General features: G+C 42.9%; 1 long non-coding RNA gene across 1 annotated transcript; it reads left to right on the top strand.

Annotated features, from left to right (window-relative positions):
- The first annotated feature begins 1,215 nt into the window (after window positions 1–1,215).
- LOC135236884 (uncharacterized) lies at window positions 1,216–5,068 on the top strand. The gene is made up of 3 exons (XR_010324695.1): window positions 1,216–1,505; window positions 3,323–3,523; window positions 3,605–5,068. It is a non-coding gene; the product is annotated as an uncharacterized LOC135236884 (long non-coding RNA).
- The last annotated feature ends 934 nt before the right edge of the window (window positions 5,069–6,002 follow it).

Genomic DNA, 6,002 nt, shown 5'->3' with positions numbered 1-6,002 from the left:
ACCACAGAACAGTGTGTGTGTGTGTGTGTGTGTGTGTGTGTGCGTTGAGAGTGCGGGGGAGAAAACCAAAGGGGTCAGTCCATCAAAACATCATGTTACAATTATGCTACATGAGGTAATGTTGGTGACATGATGGTGACACCGATCTTTTTCGCTGAAGACAAACAGGGGACCTCTCAGATTTCACCCCGACATCTGCTGCACACGACCCTGACCGCTGCAGACTACCTGATCGCCATGGAGATTTGTTTTCTGCACTGGCCAAATGACCAACAGAAATTTTTTTCACTTTTTTGTTTTTTTCCTAACCACATTTTGTTTTCTCAATTTGGTATATGTGATTTCAAAATTACAGTTTTTGATTAAAATGCGTGCATCTTGTAAACTTTTAAAACTCTGTTGTCCCTTAGTTTAAAAGATTTTGTTGTTACTGTTGTTTTCATTTTTTGTCTTTTTGTTTTTTCCTCTTTTTTTGGCATTACACTTAACTGATCTTAGCAGGTGAGTGGACAGGTATGGGGGTGGGGTATTGCTGGTCTAGGATGAAAACAGAATAAAAAATGTAGGCACCAGCAGCAAGCTGTCACTGCAAACTGGGGGCCTACAGGGACTCTCAGGCCAGGACAATCGAGGGAGTGGCACTGGAAGCTTGTTTAGCTTGGGGATATTGTTAACTGAGTTGACAACCATTTGTGGGCAGATTTACACTCAAAGGGTGAAGAAACTGAAGTCGATAGCAGTAAAGCAAGGAAAAAATATCATTCTCGATTGCTGTTAGTTAAGTGTGAAGTTTTGGGTTTGTATCCATTTTTGATTGTTTAATTCATTTTAAATTATTTTTTATTTACTTATTTTGCTTATTTTTTGATTGAATTTACATATTTGCATTTTTTTTAACAGTACACCGCTGACAAAAATACAGTTGCAAGAAAAAACTTTGTGAGCCCTTTGGAATTACCTGGTGTTCTGTATTAATTACACAATACATGTGGTCTGATCATCATCTGAGTCACAATATTAGATGAACACAAACTGCTTAAAGCAGTGGTGTCAAACTCGTGCCATGGAGGGCCGTGTGTATGCAGGTTTTCATTCCAACCAATTAATGCTGCCTTAATTGAGTCCAATTACTCATTCAGCCATATGCGTTTAACTGCATTAAAGCACAGAATATAAGAAAATTTTTATTTAGACAATGCGGGTCACCATAGACAGTCTAGGTTGGAAAAAAAATGGGTAAACTGCAAGGCTAATGACTTCTCCAAAAGTTAATTGGAGTCAGGTGTTCCAATCAATGAGATTAAATTGGAGGTGTGGGTTGGAGGTGCCTTGCCCTATAAAAAAAGCACAAAAGGTTTGGTTACTGACAGTCTGCTCTTCACAAGAAACATCTGTTCATGTGTACCATGCCCTGAAAAAAAAATTATTTTCAGAGGACCTAAAAAGAAGAATTGTTGATTCATAACCCTGGAAAGACTAAAAAGCATCTCTGACTAAAGGCCTGGGTAAGTAACGAATGCAGAAATCCAGGTAATTCCAAAGGGTTCACAAACTTTTTCTTGCAACTGTATATATTTTTAAATATGTAATAAATGATGAAAAAATAAATCCATTGCTTAAAATGGTAAAGGAACAAAAACAATTCTTTTTTAATAAATTAAAAACATCCTAAATAAGATGCATCATACAACACCCGCTAATCCCCTGTTTTTAATCTAAAACTTTATTACTTATGCCTCTCCCATGTTTTCCACATAAAATATGTTTTTATTATTAAAGCTTGTCATTTTCAATTCAGCATCTTGTGTAATTAAACAAGCAAGGGAGAAAGAGAAACCTCATCTGAAAGATTTGCTATAGCAAGGAAATTAAATCTTTTACCACAAAGCCTACAAATACCCACAGATCCCTGGGAGTTACAGTTAATTTTTGTGCTATGTTACAGTTGGCTAGGATCAGAGTTTTCATTATTTTCCATTCTCAGCCTCACAGCAGTTAGCAGCAGCGTCGTTTAGCCTCCTCACACACTCTCCCTCTCGCTTACGCACACTATCCCACACACTTCCTGTGTGTCTGTTTTCACTTCCTGTACCAATCACAGTTTTGCCTGGAGGCTCTCGGAGGGCTGCTTAGTCGCAGAGGTGAGCCCATCTCCCCTGGGCTCCTTCCCCCACACAGAGCGCTCATTGTTCTGGCCAGCGTGAGCTGTGCCTTCCCACTACCTGCACATTACCTGTGCATTCCCACAACCCGCAGTCTGTGTGTGTGATTCTGTGTGTCTGTGTCTGTGCGTTTTCGCGTCGGTTTCTGTGTTTTGGTGTGTGTGTCTGTGTCTGTGTGTGCATGCATATGGTTGCCTGTGTCTGTGTGTGCATGCATATCCACCATTTTGCCCCCACATCAGTTTATCTTTGAAGGAATGCTGGAGTCAGATTTTCTTTGGGTGGTGGGAAGAGAGAGTGGAGGGAGTGGGGGTGGGGGGCAGGGTATTATGCTAAACTTCTGAAGATAAGCTGTTGCTATGTTGCTAGTTTTACGGTTGTTGTGTTTGGCTGTTGCTTTGTGGCGTTAGAGAGTTGGTACCATACGATGCGAAGCACCACGTTCATTCCTGGTCGACTGAACGCATTAGCGTTTATCAGGATATAGACATTTTCTCAGGACTCTTTAGGCAACAGCGTTATAAAGAAATGCCTAGTAGCTCATGGGAGCTTCCTGCCTTGGGAGAGAGGAGAAAAAGCTGGCAGCTTTATTGGGGTGCAGTGATGGCCCAGAGAGACCTCTGTGAGAGCGTTATATGGCCGGTGATAAAGACAACCAAGACACTCCATTCTGTTTAGGCTCCACCCCTTCTCACCTTGTCATATCAGGAGGTAACCACACCTCTCCCAAGTAATACTATTCCATTTATATGTGCTTCTCTTTTGGTTTATGTGTCTTGCCATTTATTGTTTTGGGTGGCAAGTTTGTCAATGCATTTGTCTTGCTAATTAATTCCTCCATAATATAATATCATATGTGATTTTTGTCTTAATGTTGACTGCATATAACAGTCACGTAAGTAGACACACATACGGACTCACACACGCATAGTGTGCTATTGGTCCTACTCGCCCACACAGAGAAAGGGATTCTGGGACACATGTCAACACTTAGGAGTGCCCTGTCTATTTTCATCCCTCTTAACGAAACCCCCAGGTACCAAATTAGTCAGGCCTGCATTGGCAAGCACCGGGCCCTCTCGTATTAAATGGCTCCCTCCCCCAGCACCCCCCCAAGTTTGAATGTACTCACCAAACCCCCCACCCCTCCTTTCTGTCAGGATGATCCCCGGATCACCCTCCCCCCAGCGCCCCCAGGGGGCCCCTAAGAGTCTTACTGTGTGGTCCCTCAAAGCACAACCTTTTCGTGGGGTCGGAGGTCAGAGGTGAGCAGAGCGGTGTGTGGGAAACGTGCTGCCGAGCAGGCCCGCGGAGGGAAGCCGCCAGGCTCCGCCACTTCCTCTCTCCCCTCCGCGCCTCGGGTTCGTTTAATTGAGCTGTCCCGGCCACTTGTGACATCAGCTGAGCGCCGGGTGTTCATTTCCCCTGTTTTGATTTATTAGGATCCCTCTGCAGATCGGACCTCAGCCTTTCTGAGTGGCTGAGTGTGAGCGTGCAGGGGCTGGCTGAGCGTGTACCAGGACCCTACGTTGTCTCCATAAGTCCCATTTGTGGGGGAGTCATTATGTATTCATTTATTGGCTGATTTCCTGGTAATCGCCGCCCCCCACCCCTCTTTCATGCAAGAAGAGGATATTGCTGGATATAAACAAGAGAAGAACAGATCAATAAAAGAAAGTCTCAATAAATGTTTTAGCATTATAATGAGGCTTAAAATCTTTTTCCTCTCTTTCAGTTTCTATAAATGGTCCTTCATAAGTGTGTGCTGTGTTATATGTATGTGTTATATGTACCTGTGTCTTGTCACCACTGACATACCATACAGGTGCACAGTATTCGGAAAGTGACATTTCTATGACATGCCAAGTGACGTGCATCATATACAGGAGATAAATAGCTGTTATGAAGGGCCAGTCATACAAATTTCTATGCTTTCTTTTTTACTGCTTCTTCTCAATTTTGGAATTTGCGAATGTGCCTCTCAAGTCACTGCTGTGCCACCCACACCCATATATGGTAAACGCAGACACCGCTTTGCAAACCAGTGACTCTTTCACACCCTAGAGGCTGCATAGTGTACTACAGGGAACCTAGCGCCAGTAAGAAGAGAGGTATACGTCCCACTGATGAAAACCGATAGCCTGGCACCTTGCAGTGCGTGTTACCACCTGATTTATTGGCTGCTATGTCAGAATGAATGTCTACGCAACACAGTTGCCTAACTCTGTTCCTAGAGATCTACCATCCTGTAGGTTTTAATTTCGATGCTGATTGACCTGATTCTACTAATTAGCAGCCCAGCAAGATCTCTAGCTGTTGAAAGAGGTGTGTTTGGTTTGGAGTGAGAAGATCTCCAGGAACAGGGTTGGGCAGCCCTGTGGCGCAGTGATTTATCTCTCTGCTGAGTGGTTAGATAATGTGCTTTCTTTTTTTTTTTTTTATTATGTGCGGCTCAAAAAATTTTGACCACCTTACTGTTGTTTTTCTGGTGTAGAGGACCCATAAAGGTTTTGAGTGACAGCAAAGGGGCGTGTGCTGTAACATACCAAACACAGCTACACAAAACCCTATACCTGTATATATTTCAGCATTGCATAACATGTACAGCATTTTTTTGAAGAAGGCAATGACAGATTTGCACAGGGTTGCCAGGACACACAGGTAACAGAAACTCCCCCTCTTGTCATTTCGCAGGGGTTCTTGAGTTAAAAATCCTTCCAGAATTTCCAGACTTTTTTGCTTTTGTACAAAAGTACTGCACAATGCGTTGCTGCTATGAGATAATCAAATAGATGCAAATAAACTTTCACCTGTTTTAAAATGACATTTAAATGTGCAGTTTTAATGCAAAGCACGCATGTAATATTTTGAATTCCTGAAAGATTAAGAGTGTGTTCTTGCCGAAATTTTAATAGTGCTTTTGTGTTTATGTTCTTCTATGAATTGTGTTTTCTTCTCTTCATCTTTTAATTATTATCATTCCCATACATGTGGCTCAGCAAGTATGGATTCGGCATTTTGTTTCAGTTCTTTGTGTGGGAAAACAGGTTTTCTGCAGTGTCCCACAGATTAATCAATGCACATCAGTGCCTTAATATTTCCATTTTCCATGAAGAATAACAGCGTTATTGTCTGGATGTCTAGATTATTCTTTGTGGTTCTGAACACCTTTATTTCCATTTGCAACAGAGGTGGGGGAGGGGGGGTGGAATCCATCCTTTGTGCATGAGCTCCTTTGAATGGAGGGCTCGCTGGAACTTGCTGTGTTTCATTTGTCGGGTCAGTTTGCATGTGCCTGTGTGTGTGTGCATGTGCGTGTGTGTTTGTTTGTGTGTGTTTGTCTGTGTGCATATGTGTGTCTCTGCGTGTGTCCGTGTGCGCGTGCGTGCGCTCGCGTGTGTGTGTGTATGCATGCAGCAGTGTCGCTTTGGTTCTTTTTTTACTGCAATTACTATAAAATTGGGCTTTTTTGAAAAAGTACCTGGGGCATGTGATAATTTTTATAAGCAAATGTTTTGGGGTTGCAGAAACACAAGAACCATGAGAGCCTTATCTCAGCAGGCCTGCCAGTGGTGAAAGACACAAAGCACTGAACCCACTTTTCGACCACCTCCCCCTCCCTCTCAGCACACACCTTCCCCACATTCTTAATTCTTCTTCTGGCAACTTTCAGCTCTGCGAGAGGGGTTAGGATTTTCAGAAGTCAGTATCCAGGGTCTTAACAGCCTCATTTACGTCATTGTTCAGATGAGAAGCCGGGTCACACTTCTCCTTTGGTCTTAAATCATTCCCTGATGGAGGAGGCTTGAATGAAAGGGTTCCCAGCATTCAGGCCCTGAA

The sequence above is a fragment of the Anguilla rostrata genome, chromosome 12 (assembly GCF_018555375.3).
Source record: "Anguilla rostrata isolate EN2019 chromosome 12, ASM1855537v3, whole genome shotgun sequence".
Lineage (NCBI taxonomy): Eukaryota > Metazoa > Chordata > Actinopteri > Anguilliformes > Anguillidae > Anguilla > Anguilla rostrata.
This window is presented reverse-complemented; position numbering and strand designations above follow the sequence as displayed.